Here is a 23514-nt window from a genome sequence, read left to right as displayed (position 1 = left end):
CGCGCCGGGGACTAAGACAAGGTGATGGACTTTCGTGCCTGTTGTTCAACATTGCGCTAGAAGGTGTCATGCGGAGAGCCGGGTGTAACAGCCGGGGTACGATTTTCAACAGATCCAGTCAATTTATTTGCTTCGCGGATTACATGGACATTGTCGGCCGAACATTTGCAAAGGTGGCAGAACTTTACACCCGCCTGAAACGTGAAGCAACAAAAGTTGGACTGGTGGTGAATGCGTCAAAGACAAAGTACATGCTTGTGGGCGGAACCGAGCGTGACAGGGCCCGCCTGGGAAGCAGTGTTACGATAGACGGGGATACCTTCGAGGTGGTCGAGGAATTCGTCTACCTCGGATCCTTGCTAACGGCTGACAACAACGTTAGTCGTGAAATACGAAGGCGTGATATCATCTGTGGAAGTCGGGCCTACTACGGGCTCCAGAAGAAACTGCGGTCGAAAAAGATTCGCCATCGCACCAAATGTATCATGTACAAGACGCTTATAAGACCGGTTGTCCTCTACGGACATGAAACATGGACAATGCTCGAGGAGGACTTGCAAGCACTCGGAGTATTCGGGAGACGGATGCTTAGGACCATCTTTGGCGGTGTGCAAGAAGACGGCGGCGAAGAATGAACCATGAGCTCGCCCAACTCTACGGCGAACCCAGTGTCCAGAAGGTAGCTAAAGCCGGAAGGGTACGATTGGCAGGACATGTTGCAAGAATGCCGGACAGCAACCCTGCAAAGATGGTGTTCGCTTCCGATCCGGCAGGTACGAGACGGCGTGGAGCGCAGCGAGCGAGATGGGCAGACCAGGTGCAAAACGACTTGGCGAGCGTGGGGCGTATCCGACGATGGAGAGATGCGGCCTCGAACCGTGCATTGTGGCGTCAAATTGTTGATTCAGTGTTATCTGTTTAGATGTAAACTAAATAAATGAAAATGAATTACCAAACGAATACAAATTTGTTATGTTTGGTATTGTAATATGCCTGAAATACTTTGCATAATTTTTTTTAAAAATTATTTTTGGGTATTTTATCTCTTATGTACACTAAGTTCACAACACCGTAGGGTATAAATAACAGAATTATGTATTACTGAGCTATTTTCTCCCGTTTGGGGACCCAATCATAAGGCATTTTCATTCGTATTTGCTATAAAAATAAAGCCGAAACATCAGCTTATTTATTCTAAAAGTTTTAGGGAAATTAACCGTTTCTTTAATATCATGGTTTTTAAGCTGTGGGCTGGTTGACGTATCCCATTCGACGAAACGGGGTTATTTAAAAGACAGCGTGGCATCATCCTACGCATATCCAAATCATTCACCAAACTTGGTGTTGCTAATTTTTTTTCAGATTTGGTTGTAGCCGGGCCTAAACACATCTTCCAGCCCTGATGACAAAAAAGCAACTAATCGATTGGTTGAATGAACTTTTCTACCGCAGTCAGTTTCCAAAAAGTATCACCGTCCGTTTATTAACATCAAGCGCAAACAAGCTGCTTGGTTGGGATGAAAAAAATCTGAAGCGTCATCATTTGCCATCAGCGCCAACCGTGTAGTAAAATGAACAAACAAACCGTGGAATTCAAACGTGTTTGAGAGTGTTCGAGCTCGAGCGTCTCTTCAAACCACTATAATCCTACTGGAGGCGGCTATTCGTTCTAAATCTTCCGTGAAATTTTGCTCTTGTTTTTCTATTGCTTATATGACATCTGAATTTTAATTAAATGTATAGCCTATTTGAAGCAATACAACAAAAATAATAAGATAATAATTATTTCAATGCGATTCAACTTCCAAGTACTACTACCTGATACTATGTGTTTTGTTTTAGAATTCATAGTCAAATCAACAAGTACTCAAAACTTCCTGCCACAATCAATTTCAATAATGAAAATTATCGTGATTGACTAAGAAGTGGTTTGAATCCGCCTGTATGAAAATAATGCTAATTATGAACACATTTGGGCGCTCTAATATGAGATTTTGTTATATCCCTTTAGAATGCAAATCACCCTACATGTTATATATGTCAATTGTTTGATTGCCATTTATGAAACAGTTCTAAATCTTATGTCATACGCACTGTAGAGCCATGTAATTGTAATATAATGCTTGCCTCAAGTTAATGACTAATGTCCTCCGTACAAAGTTATGTTCGTTTCGAGCGATAGCTCACGTTCACTGGAATACGGCATGTTCCAATAAGCATAGCATAGCGTTCATTTTTTAATGTTTGCCACAGTCTGTAGGGAAAGAGGCCGCAAGTGGGGACCAGAGTATACCCACATGTATTTTAAAACTAGACCTAATTTTCTGTAGTTTATGTAATAAACAAGTACCTATATTGCAAAAAAGACAACTAAAAACTTCTCACACCATGAGAAAAGCGGACGCATGGTACGTTGTTCGTTGAGAAATTTCAACTAACTAGCGTTTTGCACCATACAACTACACATTGAGGGAGGTATTAACCGGTTGACTGGTTGACGTTAATATTTATGCACACATTGCGAAGAAATAAATAAATAAATAAATAAATTGCGAAGAAGGAATTCCATTGGTTTCAATGGTCGAAATCATCTAATGAGATGATGTGTGACCATGACCAACTTGTGATATCAATGTGTCAATGGAAAAAAAATCAGAATTGACTCATAGATTTTTTTTAGAAACAGTTCTGAGCTTCGCACATATCAAACGTTTGTGTTGCGTTTGATAGATTTCCCGAGGGAAAACTGTCAATCGCAAAGCAAACGTATTATATCCTATCCATGTCCTTTACATGTAATCACTTTAATATTAGTTCTCGGTTGACATTAAATTGTATGTTCTTTCAGACAGATATATAGTTTTTTTTAATAAACAAACAAATAGAGTATATGCGACCAAGCAATGCGACATTGGGATTGGAGAGGTTATTGGTAATAATTTGTTATTCATTTGCGTACGCTTCATGAGTTTGTCGCACGGCATGTTTACTTTGCCTTCACTTTTATTTATAAGGATGAAGGTTATCCGTAGTTTGTACATTTTTGCCTTCCTCGTATGCTAAGTACGAGTAAAGGATATATGTTCCCTCCTGAAACCAACTTTTTATAGAAGGCCTAGAGACCCATAGTGTTATACACAAATCGACTCAGTTCGACGAATGCGTATGTGTATGTGTGCGCAAAAAGTCTAGCTCACTTATTTGGCCCTTACTCATAACCGATTTGCTAGCAACAGGTTGCAATCGACGAGGTATCCTGTCCCATTATTTCCTATTGAAAATGGATCAAATGGGCTTAAAAGTTATGGTCAAAAAACTATTTTATAACTCACGAGGAAGACATCATTACCGCTAGGTGAATTATTCAGGGTTTTTGCATGTTAGTTCGTATACCCATTTCATTTATTTATTTAGCTTACATCTAAACAGATTACACTGAATCAACAATTTGACGCCACAATACACATTTCAATGCCATATCTGTCCATCCTCGAATGCGCCCCATGCTCGCCAAGTCGTTCTGTACATGGTCAGCCTACTTCGCTCGCTGCGCTCCACACCTTCCCGTACCTGGTCGGAAGCGAACTTTGTAGATTTGCTGTCCTAGATCCTAGGGCTTGGGCTTGCGGAAGCCCTTGGATAACATAAAGTATGTCGGATAACCATTTTAACCTCACAATGAATTCAACGTTTCAAAATTACTCTGTGGTGAAGTTTTGAACGCAATCTCAGGTTTTGTCCGGGATTTGTATGAGGGCCCGCCACTGTACGTAGAGCTGGGTGACCTCGTGGTTCATTCTTGCACACCGCCAAAGATGGTCATAAGCACCCGTCTCTCTTATACTTCAAGTGATAGTAAGTCCTCCTCGAGCATGGTCCAAGTTTCATTTCCGTAGAGGACTAGCGGTCTATGAGCGTTTTGTACATGACACATTTGGTGCGGGTGTGAATCTTGTTTGACCGAAGTTTCTTCTGAAGCCCGTAGTAGGTATTTCACGAAAAACATCATTATCAGCCGTTAGCAAGGATCCAAGGTAGACGAATTTATCGACCACCTTAAATTATTCCAGTCTATTGAAACACTGCTTGCCAGGCGGGCCCTGTCACGCTCGGTTCCGCCCACTAGAAAGTACTTAGTCTTCGATGCATTTATTCAGATCGAATACTCCTGATTGTTTTCTCTCGAATAAATTGAAAACACCGCAAAAATCGTTTGAATAGAAAGATAGCATAGCTAGCCCGTTTTACGTCATATTTTCTATAAACATTTAAAACCACAGAAAGAGGAACGCAAATCGGATCGGCAAGGATTGTTGATACTTGCCCGTCCTGTTGCTCATCCGTACATGGTCGAGAATCAGAGTACCTCTCGTAAAGCCATTCCCGTCAAGTGTTGTACCCTCTTGATAGGAAAATTAGCTTCTTCAGTTTTCCGCTTGGCTTATCATGTTAGACTCAGCAGAATGTGTATTGTATATCACCTATTGCCATTATCCGTTGAAGGTAGCAAGTAGAATAATGGGTGACAAGGTTTGTGTGTAAATCAAATGGCAGTCTATAACCTTCATCTAACAGATGCTCAGAATCATGTTCAAGATAGGTTTCTGAATTGTATGTCCCCATGGTAAAACTGATAATTGAATCGTTTACTAATTCGCCGTTCTATCTCCTTTAGACCACGTCAGCGTCCCGTGTGTGAGATAAGAACAAAGTTTGTTTGAACTGGAGCTTAAAGTCTGTGTCGTAGAGTTCCATAATTGTATACAGAAATGAACGAAGAGAAGCGAACTGTTAATGTTTATTTATAAAGTAAAGGCAACGATATGTCGTGGACTGTGTGGTTGGAATAAAAAAAAAGTTCGAACGCGAAGCACTTTGGAACTGGCGCTTTTCGTTTTTCAAATGTGGTATAGGGCAATGGTGGCAAAAAAACAGATTTTTTTTAAATCCTCAATTAAGTGAAATGTTCAATTATGGGTTTTATATATTGGTACAATAGCTCCAGTGCGTGGGACTTAATTTTATGAGACAACATATTTGTATTCAATCGTGTTTCAAGCCAAATTTGAGAGTAATTTGAATTCAATATTTATAGCATGACGCATCCGAAAATTTGATTAAATCACTATCTTCATTATTTGTGCTACATCCATTAATGGTACTACATGACTAGGGTCATGTTATTATTTAATTCAAGTCAATTGTGAAAAAAATAGTAAGCATGCGGACATTTGTTTTAAGTCTGTCCTTGTGAGGACAAACTTTTGTTTGCCATAACATGTTAATCTAATAAACAAAATAAAAATACTCCTCGAAATTGTTAAAGAATGTTTTCGTAATCCTCGAAATTTTACGGAAACTTTCATGTCGTCCCCTTCAATTTGTACTTTTGAACAAAAAAATCCGATATAATTAACCATAATCCAATTATTTCTTAATCCTAGGTTGGAAAATAACTTCATGAAGAAGTTATAGTCGTAAACTGGAGACCACAGAAGTGGAGAAATGACTACTTCTTCAGAACAGGCTTTAGTAGCTGTAATTATCACTGATTGAACTCCATGAATAGCCAGTTGATACATCCACTTGATAATTTATTGAAGCTATGTTTTTTCACAGCCTCTTTTTATACTAACTATCATACAACATGGTTCATTTGCAATCATATATGATCGCTTCTTATTTTTCAAAATATGTAGTGAATATTTGCGTATAGTTGAGATCTTGTAGACAAATTAAAAAGGGAAGATCCATAAAGTACGTCACGCAAAATTTGGCGATTTTCAACCCCCCCTCCCCCCATTGTCACACTTTTTGTATTAAACCTCTAAAATTTTTGTAAGAGTCGTCACGCTGCTCAAATCCCCCCCCCCCTGGGAGCGTGACGTACTTTGTGGATGGCCCCAAATAGGCCAATAGACTTTATGCCGCTAACTGTAGAGTTCAATCCCAACCAGCGATGCATTCCCACGCATTTTTCACCCGGTTGACGTTTGTTCGGTGATTTATAGGTTAGGACGGCTTTCCACTGGTGTAACTGTTACGCGTCTGGGATTTGTGATTTTTTGTTTCGGTCGAATATTGAAGGAAGTGGCGTTAACGTTCAAATTTTAAATTATAAAGCAGTACAGAGTAAGTGCTAGTTATAACATGTAGTGGAGGCAGATGCTTTTTTGAATGGAATTTTGTAGAAAAAAGTCGTTCGTATTTTAAATCCTCCTAGCGGTGACGGTGTCTTTCTCGTGTATTAGAGTGCATTGTTACTGAAAGGAATGAACCATAAAATCTTTTCTGAAAGGGATAACTAGTGATAATTGGGTTATTATTATTATTATTATTATTATTCACCCCAAAAATGTATCAACTAATTTTAAAATTGGTACATCTTTATTGGGATCGGGATCCTTAGAATGGAATGTGTTCACTACAAATGTTCTGCGCTTTCTAAGAAATCTCTGGAGGCTACACGCGTAACCAAAGGTCTATGGACCTGTTTTAAATATTGAATAACATATTGAATAACACATTACTTGTGGTGTTTTGAATAGAATGTGTTCAGAGCATATATTGATTACGCGTTTAGACCTTACGATCTCACTCCAGAGATTTCTTGGATAGCGTAGAGCATATGATGTGATCCCATTCTATTACAAGGACCACAAAGGGCATGTACCACTTTTGAAACTATTTGTTACGCCCTTGGTTATACGTGTAGAACCTAAGGTCTTTCTCCAGAGATTTTTTGTATTACTAAGATCTTACTCCAGAGATTTCTTGGACAGCGCAGATCATGTGTTGTGAGCATATTCTATCCTAAGGATCACCATAGCATGCACCAATGCAGACGCATTCTATGCTAAGTATCGCAAAGAACATGTACCGTATTTGAACGTGGACGATAGACCTTTGGCTACGCGGGTAGACCTTGGGTCTTGCTCCAGGGATTCATTGAATTATTAAGGCCTTACTCCAGGGATTTTTTAGATGACTCAGAGCACTATAAATACTTTTTATTCTAAGGACCGCAAAGAGCATGTAGCATATTTGGAAATGGTTGATAAACCTTTGATGTGCGTGTAGATTTTAAGGCCTTACTTCAAGGTTTTCTTGTGTAAATATAGACATAAATTGTAAATCTTGACAGGAGACAAAAATCGTATAAGTCACTTTTTTCAAAAAAAATATTCATGTGTTTTCCAAAATTATTCATGTGTTTTCTGTCGGTGGGAGTGGAGCTTAGGAAATATTACGCTCCTTTTCCCGTAGGCATAAAACCTCTATTTTTTCATATTAACAGTTTACAACCAAATAATACATACATGATAACCTTTAAATTAACAATTGATAACAAGCACTAGATTTTACAATACAATCCTAATACATTATTACTACGTCTAACATAACAAAATGCTCAACTTACATACACAGTATAAAAATGTTACAGCATATATGATGTAACAAAAAGACTCCGTTCGATTCGACTCATTTTTTCATCACTTTTTAAAATTACAGGTCGTCGTTACTATGGAGCTTGCATTCAATATTGAGTACAAGGAAAAGTTGGATGTAAAATCAGAGGCTATTGAACGCAAAAATATGCGTTTGAATATTTCCATGGCGTGTGATTTTCAGAATTTTTAACTGTGTAGAATTGGACAAATATCTACCATAGTTCTTCTACAATGTGGAACGAAACAAATGAAAATCGAATACACTATAACAACGATTGAAAGTTCTACACATACTACTGATTGGTTCATTTTGGCCATCATTTGTACGGGACATAGGGAGCCAATAAAATTGTGGGAACGAAGATCACGACGACGAAAATCAATATTTATAAGACAGAGTACACTGCAACAGTCAACGTTTGAGAGCAGAAGGTTAGATACAAATGAAGCCTTTGCGACATCACGTCGCAGATACAGCGGTTCAAGTCCTATAAGTTTGCAACGATCCTCGTATCTTGGGAGGTTCTGAACTTACGCTGGATAGACTCAATGCGTTGGATGCCATTTTGATAGTATGGGGACCTCACTACGGCTGCGAATTCCAATATTGGTCTAACTAGGGAGCAATATAAAGCTTTCAAACAGTGCACATTTGTGAGGTTTTTAATAACTCGAAATAGAAATCCAAGATTTTTAGACGCTTTTGAAGAAACATACGCTATTTGGTCCCTGAATGAGAGTTTACAGTCAAGCATTACTCCTAAGTCTTTCACGGTTTTGTCCTTCCGTAAGGTTGTGTCAAAGATTTTGTAATCGAAGTGAATAATTGATTGCTTGCGAGCAACACTTATAACAGAGCACTTAGAGGCAGGGACGGAAATCTTCGTTTTACTATCAGTTGCATCGATGCTCAGTAGGCAGCTTCGTCATTGATTCGTGTTTGTTTTGATCAGACGCTCGGCATTGCAGGCACGAACATCTCGCAGCATGCTGTCAAACTTCCATACCAAATTTACCGCTCGATCCTCAATAGCCGATTGATAATCGAGCGTAAAAAATGAATATCTGCCGGGGCTAAAATGAATATTTTGAATTGCGGTGGATTTGCACCGATAAATTATGATTATTTTACTTCATATACTAAACAGATGCATATATTTTAGGAATCTGACTTCAAAATGTTGAATCCATGCACCGCAGTATGAAATGATATTCATATTTTGAGATTTCAAATTGAATATCAATGTGCCAAGCTGAAGATTCATTTTGACACCGCACAAAACAACGCTGACACCGAGAGTCGACGCTTGCTGCTGTTTGTGCACATGCCGTCCTATTCATTCGCACATTCAAATTCGGGAAGGACTAGCAACTTGATTGTGTGTTGGATCTCAGCTGTTTGAGTGTAGTTGAAATGACTTTTTCTGTCCCTGCTTAGAGGCATTCAAAACCCGCATAAGAGGGTTAAATTTGTTTTGCAATGTGTTTAAATGCTTTTGCATATCTGCCTCTACGATGAAAATTCATGTTTTGTCTTAAGTCAGTTTTTATTATTATCTATCTATCTATATAAAAATTAGTTTACATTGCCTTTGAGGCAATATAACTCACGAACGGGCAAACCGATTTGCAAGATTTACTTACCAATCGAATCGTTTTGGTCTTCTGTGTTTATGTACCGCCATCGGGGGTGACATTGAGTCTAAGGGTGAGAATGGGTCATCGCTTTTACCGGCAGTCTGGAGGTCGTGGAGCAAAATAGTTCAAAAAGATCTCTTATATTTTAGTCTTCTTGCCCTCAGATACATTCAAACTATTCTACAAGCATTCCATGTAGTTGAAACAGTGACCAATCCTCACCCCCATTTGACCCATTGTAACCCTCGACGACGGTATATGAAAAAATAGAACATTTTGCTGGGAAAGTTGAAAAAATGTAAAACTGCTAAGTTTTCATGAATTCTGAAGAAAACCATCAAGCTCAAACTGAAATCGATCTAGCTAGAAAATTGATCCAAATTTGACTGAAATCAGATGAGCGTGCGAGCGAGCGTCATTCAATATGAGTGAATTTTTTAAAGATATAAACAAACAGAATTTAGAACCAATACATCAACAGTTTTCTACTTCTATGTCTGGTTGCCAAATGGTAACAAATTTATGAGTAATAATAGAAATTGCTTTGTATTTTAGAGTAATTATTCTTTCAATTTGGCGAATGTCTTAGACTGCCAACAATAGGTATTTTCCCCTATTTACCTTTTAAGACTTAATTACAATAGTTTATTCAATCATAACTCTTATACAGTTCATTTAATTGTTCTGATGTTGATGTATAAATTCGGGATACCTATTGTTCGGTGATGGAAAATCACGAGTAAGTTTTAGAAAGGGCGGAACACAAACTTTTTTTTCAGATTAAAAAAAATAAATTTCAAATATCTCGAAAACGGTAATACTTAGGAAGAAAATATATATTGATTTTTGATTTTTTTTCATTGTGAAATATAAAAATCACGGAAATGAAGTTGAAAAAAAAATCATTGTAAAATAATGTTTTTGACCAGTGTAATAATTTCTCCATAAAGCTTTTTTAGTCCCCTGCAATTCATTCTGAGACAGTTTTTAGTACAATAAACGGTTCCCAATAATTTTTTTAAATTAATTTGTTTGTATTTATAAATTACTCGAGGGTCGATTTTTTAAAATCAGTCTTTCTCCTACATCGAAAATATGTGACAAGTTTCAATCGAATCAACTATCATCAATTTGCTCCATGTGTCACTCTCGTCACTCTGCATGAAATCCGTCACGTAAACCAACTGCTCCTGGATTACATCTCATGGCTCTGATATTCATCCCATCAAAAACGAGGCAATGGAAAGGTATTTAATTTATTTCTCATATTTGTGATTTTATTCGGCAGTGAGCACGCATGTTTACAAAAAGAAGCCACGAAATTAGTGCCGTATTTCTTTGTTTCGCGATGGGGTGAAGATATGTTCAGTGAGATGGAGATCGACTGGCTTGAAAATGGATCCTCCAAAAGTGCATTTCGCATAGATTTTGGGGCAAAAAAAAATTGTAGAAATATTTGTAAGGCTGTATGAAGTGTAATAAATTTGTTTCGAAGTTGAAAATGCAGCGTCCCGCCAAACGCCGAAACGCGTCTGGTCACATTATCAATGGCTCATCATTCCAACTAGAACTTAGCTTGCTTTCAACTTATGTTCGATGCCCAGGGAGTCGAGAATGTTTCCCACCCGAAAACATCCTGCGCTGTACCAAGAATCGAACTCGCGATCTCCGGATTGGCAATCCTACGCATTTGCTCGCAAGGCTAATTAGAGACCCATAATTCTTTATGTAGGTGGATAATTAGAGCGGATGCGTGAGCTTTATCCCAGATAGTATCCCCAATCGGCCCAAATCATAGAAAAAACACGGGTCGTTGATTATTAACCTTCCGGGAATCCAATGGTCTTGGATCACTCGCACAATCTCGCCCCTTCTGCAGGCGACAAGCGTGCTTTTTTGCAGGTGTCGTAATTTTTAAGCGAAGTTGAAAACACAAAAGTTTCCAGTGAACACTTATTTCGCACTAAGTACCAGAAAGGCATAATTGGGTACTGAAAATTCTCTACATCCGAGAAATTCTAATCACTACAGCAAATTGATTCAATTTAACAAAACTTATCGCTGTAGGGTGATAAATAATGATTGAGATTTACAAAACACAACCGCAGAGAAACTTTTCATTCTCTAATGATAATTCATACAGAAAAGCTGTATGGAACGTATGATGACTGTAGTTCAATCGTTTCGATGGCATCGATAGCTGTTACATTGCCATACTCAAAAGCAATACAATATCATGGTATGAAATTCCGTAATAATGTACTGCGTGGAAGAAAAGAAGGTATGAAATTCATTTGGAAACGATAATTCTCAGAACCAATTTACTGCGCTTTTCCCAAGCAACAGTATTGAGGTTTATTATTTTCCCTGGAAGTCAATGTTTTGTTCGCTATATCATCGAACTTCCCAGATGTGGGAAAATATCAATAGGAAATTTTTAATTGGAATATCTGCGTAATGATGAGCATGAGCATAATGACCGTGCATTTCGTAGTGGCAACTCCGCGATGGACCAGAACAATTGCAATTGCACAGGGAACCAACGGATGAAGGCCTGGGATTAGCTCGCACATCTCAATGTGGTACACCTGCATAGTAATCTGACAGAAACTTTAAATTGGCCATGGGCGCCTCCATAGTCATAGTTGGTTTTCCCTCAACAAAAACATTCGGTCCGGGCAAAAACCGATATAGCGGAATTCGGGGCAAGTGTGCCACCTTAAGTTAGATGTTCTGTAACTTTTTAAAAAATGCCTGTTGAAACCCGGATATGCTTTCAATATAAATTTGAACATATATTTTCACTAATTATTAAGTCCCAGAAAAAATGTTTTGGGAGCACTGTGACATGTTTACAATAGCAAAATAATGTTGTACGGAGTTGCACCAGCTCAAAAGCACCCTGTAGATCGCTTTGTTAGTTAGTTAGTTAGTTAGTCGCAAAATCGGAGCTCAAGAGTAGTATGGAGCACCGTTGATATCCTGGTAATACAATGACATGTTCGTGATAGGAGAGTGATGTCTCGCTATTCCAAATCCAATATGGCTCTGACCCCGTAGAAGATTGTTGATTATACAGGCAACCAAGATCAGAACTCAAGGATAATTTGGAGTGTTCATTAAGCGTTGATGTTCTGGGAATATTGAAATTTGTTAATAATCATGTTATTTTGTCCCAAGGAGCTGCTTCCACTACAAATTACAGCCGATACCCCAAAAACGCTCTGCCGCTTCCATTCTGGCCGATATTTAACTTTTTTGGGACGTGAATCGCTGGTATTTAAGCACCATCCACTTCACGTTTTTGACAGTTTCACTATGGAGAAAATTAAACGAAATAGAAATAATCAAAACTTTATCTTTTGAGTTTTGACAAATTTTTGATTTTTTAACAAATGTTTAGACCAGCCATGTTGTATGCTGTACCAATATGAAATAGTTGCTGCAATAGCAGAAAAAAGGCACTTCAGAAGATTCAAAAATTTTGAAAATAATTCTGAAGTTCCCTCCTTGATATATGTAGTACCAATGAACTTCATAGAATTCCTAATTTCAGGACTCTGCCACAGATGTCCACAAAAATATTACCAATTTTAGACAAAAGTCGTTGCAATCTTGTAATTCCTACACGCTTCAATTCAACCAGTGAAAAAAACTAATTAGATAGGTAATTGGCAAATGAGAAAAAAAAACAGATCAAATCAGCGATGATGATGCCTTTCTCGTGCATTATAAAATATATTGTAAAAACTATTAGAAAGTCGAAAAAGCACTTTAGGGAGATATATCCCATTATTTCCAACAGTTCACATGTGTTTGCACGTCCTGAAAAAAAAAAGATCTTGATTTTTTGGGAAAAACAATCTTTTTTCACTTAGTCGAGTCAAGTACGAGACACTGAAGACGACCACACAGTTGTGGTCGAAATACGTATCTGTAAAGATATCGAAATAATTGGTGGAATTAAATGGAGGTTACTTAACTCGTCTTAGACGGTTGAATACATTCCACTAAAAAAAACTTAAAATATTTTTCTGAATCATTTTTTAATTGGTACGAAGTGCAATGTCCGATGAATTTCAAGTAACAAACAATGGGACCACACTTCATGACGAATGTAACTTGTTGCGAAGTAATCGGCATTGCCGAGTTCCAAAAAGTGTGTCTACAAAGTTTTAAAAAATACACACGCACAAATATAAAGGTTCGATATTGGAGTGATGTTATGGTCTTTCGGTCTTTCGTTGTACGAGAATGGCAATACGAGAATGAACATAGGGGTGGCACTTTTGCACTTGGCACTTTTTGATCAACAATTTACAAAATTTGTCTTTTTTCGTGAATTAAAAAATGTTTTATTACTGAATAACTACTAGAAACAGTTACTCTTTTATTAAGATTCTCACTACATTGTACTCTTACTCAATATTTTGTTTCTATGTATATAATCTGACCGCTTATTCAAATTAGTTGGAATATTATAAAATTGCACTCAATTTGATTAAAAGGGAAAATTTGACTATCCTATATAAAATTCCGTACACTAGTTAGGTAATACGATCGAAACTATCCGTGTATCTATTGGGTCGTTTAATAGTTATGTTACTGAATAAATGCCGGATGGCTTACTTGCCCCAAACTTCGCTACAGGTTTTTTTTTTCTAGCGGACGTGGGAGCCAAATAGGAGAGAACAGTGCATAAAGCACCCACGGGGCAAAATGGTCTTACGCATACAATCCCTCATAAAACCTTTTGTAGAACATTTATGAACGAATATTATCATTGCAATTCAATATTAGTTTTTCATTGTTGAGCTGCAATGGAAAAAATAGCAAAATATCTTCATTTTCACCTCGCTTTAACGATTTACGATTCTTTCACCTCTCACTCGTAAGATTGTCGTTCAATCCGTTAAAACAAAACAAACAACCATGCGTTCACCATTATTTTACATGCAATCGAGTCATTTTACACCACCATTCGAGCGTTTTGCCCCAGGCCAAATTTTAGAACATATTTTAAAGTAATTAAAACCTTGCTGTTTTGAACTAGAGATTATTGTGAAATGTAGCTATTTTTGTAAATATAAAATGGTTAGGAATTCTTGTTTAGCCTTTTTTAAGAAATTTTTTTTTAAGAAATCGTTGACAATATTTTTAACGTAAATAATCATTAAATTCATTAACAATGAACGTATTTTCGGTTTGTTTTAAAACAACATTGCGCATTTATGAACTATATTGGTGAAATCATCGAAAAAGCTTCAGGGGTGTATTTTGAACTGTTCTTCCCTACACAAGCTAGGAATATGAAAAAGTTGTTGGAGAAAAAAATGTGTGATGCGAACGGGTTTTCGATCTCATTAGTAAGAACTTTTGTCGGAATCTAATCAAGGGAAATAAACATTGTCCGTCATGGATAATGATTGTACTGCACACTAACGAGACATGTGCCTTGTTTGGAATGTGCCTTGTTTTTAACCGATCGCAAATTCCAGAGCGTCTTTTTTGCCTTTCTCGTATACGTAAAGGCTATATGTTCGCACAAAAAACAAACTTTTCATAGGAAGTACGGAGACTTATTGTGTTATATACCGATCGACTCAGCTCGATGAGTTGAGATGATGTCTGTGTGTATGTGCGCAAGAAGTCTTGCTATTTGCTCGCAACCAGTTGCATTCGGCGTGGAATCCTGTCCCATTGCTTTCTATTGAAAACTGAGCTGACCGGCTCAGAAGCCATGGTCAAAATACATTTTTACGCAAAAAAATCATGGAAAATCTCGCCAACTTTTCAAGCAGTTTCCATTAACTGATTTGCTTGCAACAAATTGCTTTTGGCGGGGAATCCTGTCCGATTGTTTCCCATTGAAAAATGGGACTCTGGGCTCGGAAGTTTTGGCTAAATAATATACTTTTTTTACTTTTTTTATTCGCTTAGCATTAAAAAAATCACTTATTTTTTAAACACTTAGTCTTAACCTGTTTACTCACAACAAGTTGTATAGGACAGGGAATCCTGTTTCATTATTTCCTATTGGAAATGGGCCATACTGCCCCTAACCCAGGCCTATGCTAAGAGCTCATGTTTAGCGTAGCCAACACCAACACCAACGCCGAGCAACGTACATCAAATCTAAAAAAGCTTAACATCATAAAACATCTAAATTCAGCTTTCTTCAATATGCAACTTGAATCGGGAATATTCATTAAATATGACTAATAAGTTTAATTGATTCAAAACTTATCTACATGAACAACAATTTGTCTTTTATTTCACCGTGAAAAGCTTGAGCAGAATTTAAAAATAAATCCTGCTCCTTTATTGTTGTGGATATTTTTAATTATCAAGCTACAATCATTGGTGTTGTTAACGATAGTTGACATCTCATGCAACTGACAGCGGTCTATCTACACACTGTGCCCGGGACATGGTGGCTATTTTCAGGCTAAGGGAGTTAGATAGGGATGTCTATAGCCTGCGCTAACCGCGAGTCGGTCACATCTGTATATGGACGCCATATACAGATGTGCCCAACTTGCGGTTAGCGGCAGCATATCAGACTGTGAGTGTGCGGTTTGAGTATAATGTCTTCAGCGTGTGTTAATAGATTCACACATCAGGGGGCAGCAGGGACTTTGTCCAAGGGCTTGACGACTCCTCCCCATGGCCACTGCGAGTTAGACCGGGACCATCGTCCCTAACCCCTAATCCCAAGGCGTCAAGCGACCCGTGCCGAGGGGATGCATGGCCAGGGGGGTGAAATATTTAATAAGCTAGGCCTTTAACGGAGCCTGTGGGGTACCTGGGCATCCTCCACAGTAATTGTCCCTTACCGCGTCATGCTAGGCTCTGGCGTGGTGGACCTCTTTTCCCGAGCAACTCGTGGGACCAAAATGGAAAACCAAGTCAATTCTTCAATTAGTGGTAGTAGTGTAGGCGACAACCCCTTCGCAAGAGGTGGGTTGTTCAGGTCTCCGTCTAGGAGGCCAGAGGCAATAGTCGGCAGCTCAGTGCGCAGCGCCAGCGTGGGTCACTCAACCTTCCTCTCGGCTAGAAAAACGCCGGTAGGGGTTATTGACGGCCCATGGCTTGTGGAGGCGAAGAACCGCAAACGCGATGGGCTTTCGGCATTCAAGGTGGCGACGGAACAGCTGGACGCCATCATCGACTTTGCGTCATCGAAGCATAATATTAGCAAGGACCTCAAGAGGAGCTTGCAGAAACCTCGAAAGTCGATGCTGGACGCCAAGCTGGAGAGGGCGGTCGGGACGGCCAAGTGTAAACCCGTGAAATCGATGGAGTCGAGGTCTACCCAGACTGAGGCCCAAGGATTCGCGGACTCGGGCAAGGTCGAATCGACCGAAGGCGTGCCAGCAAAGACGGTGGTGCCAAAGTCTACCCAGACTGAGGCTCAAGTATTTGCGGGTACGTCGGGGGTGACTGCTCCAACGGAGCAGACACAAAAACGGGGGAGACAGTCTCCAGGGGATGAGCTCCCTGGGGCCGCTCCAAAACGCGGAGGGTTACTACCCCGAACAAGGGTAGTGGGGCTGGGAAGCTGAACCCCGGTCAGGTTCCTCCAAAACCGGGGGAGGAAGGACCTGGAATGGTCCGTCCACTCAGGAAAGACGGTGGTAAGGGGTTACGGCAGGCTGAAAGTTCTCAGCCGCACCAGACCAGGGAAATAGAGGGGGATGACGCCTCCTGGACCCTGGTCAAGAACAAGAGGAAACCGGAGACGTCAAGGGCCGAAAAGAAGGCACAGGCGAATGAGGGTAGCAAGAAGTCTAGGGTAGGCGCCAATCGCTCCAGGGGCGATGCCCTAGTCATCACGGCGGACGAGGCTAAGTACTCGGATGTTTTGAAGGCGATGAGGAGTGACGTCAAGCTCGGTGAACTCGGCGCCGACGTACGTCGAATAAGACGTACCCGCATGGGCGAGATGATCCTCGAGCTGAAGCGGGGCGTCTCGCAAAAGGGCGCCGCCTACAAGAAGTTGGCGGAGGAGGTCCTAGGTGGTTTGCTAAATCACAAGACACGTATGGAAGACCAACGGAGAATAGTTTACGATCTAGAAAATTTCAAAGTCATTGAAAGTTCAAAGCATTGATTTTGATTAAAACAAATTAAGATTTCATGAAGCCACTTGGCGACGTACATGAGACTACCAGTTGAGCAATGATATAACGAAATCTGAGAGAAATGGAGAAATATTCAATGCTGTACTGTTCGGAAAGCCAAATATATTATCTAGAAATGTATCTTGGAATGTACTGACTTAGTAGCCATAGCGGGATTACCTGTAGGAGTAGATTTGAAAAGTCAATAAGGTTGCCGGAAGCTATTCGGAAGAAACGCGAAACTAAAAGTTGGATTAAATGTACGGATTTGGATTGGTTTTGGAATGGATTTAAATTAGATTTGGATTGGCTTTGTATTGGATTTGGATTGGATTTGGTTTGGATTGGAATTGGATTTGGAATTGGATTGGATTTGGATTTGGATTGGATTAGCATGGATTTTCTTATCTTCACACTTAAATCATTTCACAGATTTCGGTGAATTTTGCTTCAATTCACCGAAATCTCAACAGCAGATTTGTTCGGTAATTATTTCACCGATTTTCTGCGGTATTTTCCTTTGTTCAACTGTCAAAACCACCAAAAAATCTGTAAAATTATTACCGAACAGTTCTGCTGTTGACATTTCGGTGAAATTTCACAGAAATCTGCGATTTATTTTAAGTGTGTTTATTAGGTTGTTCTTAAATCTTATTAGTAATGAAGCTCAACACCGCTTAGTTTTGGATTTCATTTTGGGTAAGATTTGGAATGTTTTTTTGGAAGAAATTGTCATTGGCTTCGTAAATTTGTTGTTCTCTAATCATCCATCGAAAGTATGAATCACGTTTTATCTTTCGCGACCCACAGTTTGGGAGCCCACACTCTGAATTATTGTTCTGGTATTAAAACCATCATGGTGAGTCAAGTTTATTTTGGTGTGCAGTTTTCAATAGAGTTAACCGGTTGCTCAATTGCAACCGATGTTCACCTTCGTCTCATTTAAATAAGCCAGGAGAAAAACAAGCATTGCATCCTATGCTAGAAGATTTTTTTTGCGTTTTTAATGAGAGAAGAAGGGAAATGTGGGGTTTGAGTAAAATGCCTTCAGCGTGTGTTGATAGATTTACACATCAGCGTGTCAATCGGCGAGCAGCAAGCCATGACTTTGCCTCTTTGTCAGACCTCCGTGGCGTGCACACGCATCTACGGAGAGTCGCTGTTATAGCTTCGTTCCGGTCATTTAGGGTCACACAGCGGGCTCAGCAGTTATGGCCAGAATTCACTTTTTACATGCAAAATGCGCTTCAAAAACTCACTCATTTTACGGGCATTTATCCCTAACCAATTAATTGCAACAAGTTGCATTTGACGATGCTACCGAATTACCATAAAAGTTATAGCTACAATATAAAGTATTAAAAACAAACTCATTTTTGATCACGTTCAAAAAGAAATCTGAGTTTCTAAGCCGCCTAGCCGATAGCAGTTCTATTCTGCTTTCACGAATTTTTCATGAATATTAAAAAATTTGAATTCGTAGCTAGTGAAGTCTCAATAGAATATCAAGTGTCATCGACAAATACTGATTACAATTTTTCTCAAGTCACGCTTCTTTGGCAAGGAAATATTCCATCAAGGAGAGGCGGAGCAACTTCAATGTTCATAGAAAGGAGCGTTTTTCAAATGCATTTATTTATCTTAAAATTTTCGATAATTTTTTTTCATAACTCATGTTTAATTTGATTTCCATAGACATAATTAAAACCTTGACATTTAAAAATCGTTAGCTGGTATGATGGAATTTTTAAACCCTTTGACTAATTGCACATACATGGGTGTAAGCGATGCATAGTCGACTTTCTGGAAACAAATGGGTGTGTGAGTTAGGAAATGACGAGCTCTGCTTTAATTAGAACAATTCAAAGTATCAAGTCGCCCAGTTAGTTTCCGGCGTAACCAACTTCTATCTACCATTAGCTTCTCATACGCAACCGCAAATAGGATTTGAGCTAACTTTGTCTAACTAACTTTGTCTTTGTTATCTCCAAATGAATAAATTTCATCAATAATGGGCGTATGTGGTTCTACTCTTTTACTATTATCCGATGATAATTAAGAAAACCTAAATAATAATTCAGTTTGTCAAAAATGCTTCCTACATACGTTTAAACATCATTGGTTTTCTAAAAGGTGATGTCTGTTCAGATTACGAGATGTTACACGAAAAGTTTGACACCAAGAGACGTCTTATCATAGCTTTATACTGATAAAGCTTGTAGTCAGAATAGGCTCTTAAAATAGTGTTAGCTTCATTCTCAAAATTTTGAAGATACTTTGATTTTTTTTAGATTTTGTTACATGTGTACTTTAAATAGTTCACTATTTTTGGTTTCTATTCATTCAAAAATGGACGCCTTCAGGCTTCTGATTGATTACTTGTTTACAATTTAACTTCAAATAAATTTATTTTCAATTCTTTGCATTGAAACTGCCATCATTCCATGAACGAGTATGTACAAGATTCAGTGATGACTCGATTTTTAACATGTTCAAATTTTACCTGCCCCTGATTTCGTCTACACCCGATTCCATGACAGTTTTGATATCTCGGGTACTTATTCAAAAGGACGTATGTGATTTTGTAAACAAAGATTGAAACGTCGATTTCTCCAATCAGATAGCACTCCCACGCTAACCAACACCACCAACAGGTAGCCAAAACCTGCCTCTACCTGTTTGTGGTGATATTTTGCGTGGGAGTACTATCAGATTGGACAAATCGACGTTTCAATCTTTGTTTACAAAATCACATACGTCCTTTTGAATAAGTACCCGAGATGATTTTTTCACGATCCAATTTTGACACATTTTTGGAAGTCTATAATACGACAGTCAAAAACCATTATTTGTTTTATATTTGTGCTATTTTGACCGCTCTAAAGATTTTTTCTCGATACATTTTATATAATGAGCGAGAAAGGCATCATCACCGCTAGGTGGATTAATTTGGGTTTTTCCTCTAAGAATTAAAACCCAAATTTCCTCTGGTTTGAGTCAGATGCTTATGTTACACAGTTGATTCGTTTAAATCTTATTATGGGAAAACACAGTACCAAGTTTTACGCGAAAGAAATGGTTTCGAAAGGGTTAAAAACTATGGATCATGTCTTTAGCTGCTAAAAACCGGTTCTTGATGGGCCGCGAATGGTGGCAAGGTCAAACATTGAATGAAAACAAATCATGCAACATTCCGTTTCGCATCATATAGAGAAGAAATAATGACCTCAGCCACATCCGGATCTGTTGTAATTCCCCGAAATTATCAACAGTTAGTAAGTACTGACCTTTTTGGAACGCGAGGGAGACTTAGTAAAACTTCCAAACCAGAAGATTGCTACACAAATCAGTTTTGTCTTCCAATTTTACAATTTGTTAACGGTGAGCGTGCATCATCAAAATTATTGATAATAAAAAAAAATGATGTAAGTGAGCTGCCATCATCTGTGAGCAAATAGATCTGATTACACATGTTTTGATATAAAAATGAAACAATGCATTACACACATATCATCATCACATAAGTTCCGTGTTTTATTCAGTTGATTGCCAGAACAGGTGCTCAACTTCAACCCCAAATTGATCGTTCTCTGCCTCGTTCAAAATAGCCATAGCCACAACAGCAGCGTAGTGATAACCGTTGATGACATTACATTCTGCGTCCGAAGTCCATCTTTTTTATTTTGCGCCGAGCAGAGCGCAACACAAACGCGGATGCCATCTCCGAGAGAAGTATGCACCAAGAGAAAAAAAATACCAGCATCACGTTGCACACAGAACCGGCTTCTGAACTACAGGGTGAAGGAGGGGTTCCGACCGTGTGGGCCGGTCTTGTTATGTCGATTCATCTTGTCCCGTTCGCATCAACTCAATTCCTTTAGTCGAAAGTCGCGTGGATTCAAAGTCCATTCAGTCGGCACAATGAAGCATAGTGACCGGTTGGATGCTGGATAGATATCGAAATCTGGATCGATTTAGATAGTTTCAATTTATTGATGTAAATCTTTTGATTTTTCAACTATTGCAAAATGACTATCGCAAATTTAAGTTAGGATTCTATAGACACTTAGAGCACAGTCCCTTAGTTACGTGCCTTTTCTTAAACTGTTGTGAAAACATTCATGATAAGCGTGCTAAAAACCTTTCTCCATGATTATATACAACGCGTTCAAATAACAATTACCACGTATATATGGTTACGCCTGAAGACTTTAAGGCCTTCAAGAGAATAAAACACACCAGCATCAAATTTACGCAAATTTCCGAATATTGACTAAAAAAATGTATTCTCCGGCTGCTGTTTGAAGGCCCGCCACTATTTGGTACCGTGGCGGACAGCTTCACGTTTACGATCAGACACACTATCAACCAACTATGCATATTAAAACACGCAAAAACGAATTAGAGGCACGGTCGCAACAATATTGAGGCTGCATAAAAACAATCTTCTTTCGCAGTCGCAACAACTCTTCTATAAATATCCATTCACGATACGTTTTGACCCACAAATCGGAGCGCGTTTCATTCGATGCACCAAGAAGGCGCGTCTTTGCCTTCCACAAAACACATAGCATTGGCGTAGGTCGTGTTTCCTAAATCATTGTTCAATCCAAGCTTATATAAGCTATTTTATGTTGGTTTAATCGAAAGAAAACACGATATCTGGTATGATACACATCCAAGCTGAACGCGATTTTTGTCTGCTCTAGAATGTGATCAAGCCCGCAACTGCCTAGTTCAAGTTATATTTCAAATATTCTAAACTCACAATAATTTGTTCAAAACAAAAATAAAAATAAATCAGCGCATATTATTCTGATATTTCTCACTACACTGGATAACAGGTGACCTTCACGGTTGACCATCACTAATAATAGTTTTCGACCATTTTATAGGCAGACATGTTTGAGAAGATCTGCTGCACGCATCACTGTTTATTAATAATCACCTTCTATTTTCCTAAAACACAGCAATGATCATAGATTTCTTCTCACAAACAGGTTACAATAGCTAGTGATCAACAGTAATTAACCAAGAACAGTATCAACGATCGGAACGACTGAAACGACGACGAGTGGATCACTGCTCACCGCCAATTATTCGGCCAAACTCTAAAAAAGCCGGTGGACTGATGGAGAACCGTCCGTGAACTAACCGATGCGGCGTTCAGAAATGTACATATAAACACGCGTCTAGTGCGGTTTCTTCGATAGCGAGCGAAGTGAACAACATTCTGCTTGGGCGTTTATCATCATCGCCGTACAGTTGTGTATGAGCTCGATCGTGAGTTGCTCATAACCTGCAGTTCAACGAATTAATGCGCTGGGAAATGGCACGTGCTGAAGCAAAATAATAACAGTTTGTTTGCTCGGTGCAGTGCGTGTTTTGTCGTAGAAATTGTAGTTGTTTTCTATGTATGTATATACTAAATGTATACTTTATTAGGAAAAGAGGAATAGTTATACCTCATGAGACCTGATAGTATTCACAATCGCTTTGATCATACTGCCGACTAAACAAATTTAAATATTTTCCTAAGATATTAAACGCGATGACGGTTTCCAAATTATTGAGGAAATTAATATTCAAAATCGATCATCGAGTATGACTCAAAAGCGTAACACGTGATCGTCAAGTATGCTCCACGTAAGTCTCGTTAGTATGTCGATCATAGAACTCCACTGAGTGTTCCAGATCAGTCGAGAATTCGATAGATTGTAGGTCTTGGCTATCTGAGTGTTAAGAAAATTATTTTAAGCTTAGTGGAATGTCTTCACTTGTCATAAGACGATTTCGTACAATCCCATTTAATTCCACCATTCGATTGTACCTTGACAGATGCGTATTTCGACCTCAACAGTATGGCCGTCTTCAGTGTTTCTTTCTGACTTGACTTGGCTCAAGGCTAAATAGTCCATCCATGAAAAAAAGCGGACGTCTAGAGTGTGTCGGACTTGTATGTAGAATGTCGGACATCAATTCAATGAAAATGATTCATTGTAGTGGCAATAATAATAACAGTTGCGTTGAAATTTCTAGCATTTGGGCAGGTATCCGAATAGAGATATTTAGCTATACATATTATGCTGGCCCATCGACGTTCTGAGACATGTGTTATTGATTTTAGAAGCCATTAATCCCGGATCTAAGAAGAATAACCATGGATGAAATAGTAAAGACCTCCAAAATATGCGGATCGCTTGCGGAGGGCACGTAGCCAGAATGTCGGACAATAACCCGGTGGAAATGGTTCTCGACAACGATCCGACGGGCACAAAAAGAGGAGTTGCGCAGCGAGCAAG

The 23514-nt window shown here is 38.9% G+C and overlaps 1 protein-coding gene across 3 annotated transcripts in view; it reads right to left on the bottom strand.

Moving 5' to 3' along the window:
- LOC134228013 (uncharacterized) overlaps window positions 1-23514 on the bottom strand; it is a 74406-nt gene that overhangs the window by 25542 nt on the left and 25350 nt on the right. The window contains exon 1 of one of the 3 annotated variants that reach the window (XM_062709770.1): window positions 22161-22377. The exons of 1 other annotated variant lie outside the window; for it this stretch is intronic. The gene's annotated coding sequence lies outside the window, so the exon portion shown is untranslated. Of the gene's footprint in view, window positions 1-21980; window positions 22006-22160; window positions 22378-23514 lie in introns of those variants that run through there. One more of the 3 variants, XM_062709772.1, reaches the window with a different exon arrangement.

The sequence above is a fragment of the Armigeres subalbatus genome, chromosome 3 (assembly GCF_024139115.2).
Source record: "Armigeres subalbatus isolate Guangzhou_Male chromosome 3, GZ_Asu_2, whole genome shotgun sequence".
NCBI lineage: Eukaryota > Metazoa > Arthropoda > Insecta > Diptera > Culicidae > Armigeres > Armigeres subalbatus.
The sequence above is the reverse complement of the archived record's forward strand: the minus strand, read 5'-3'. Positions and strand labels throughout refer to the sequence as shown.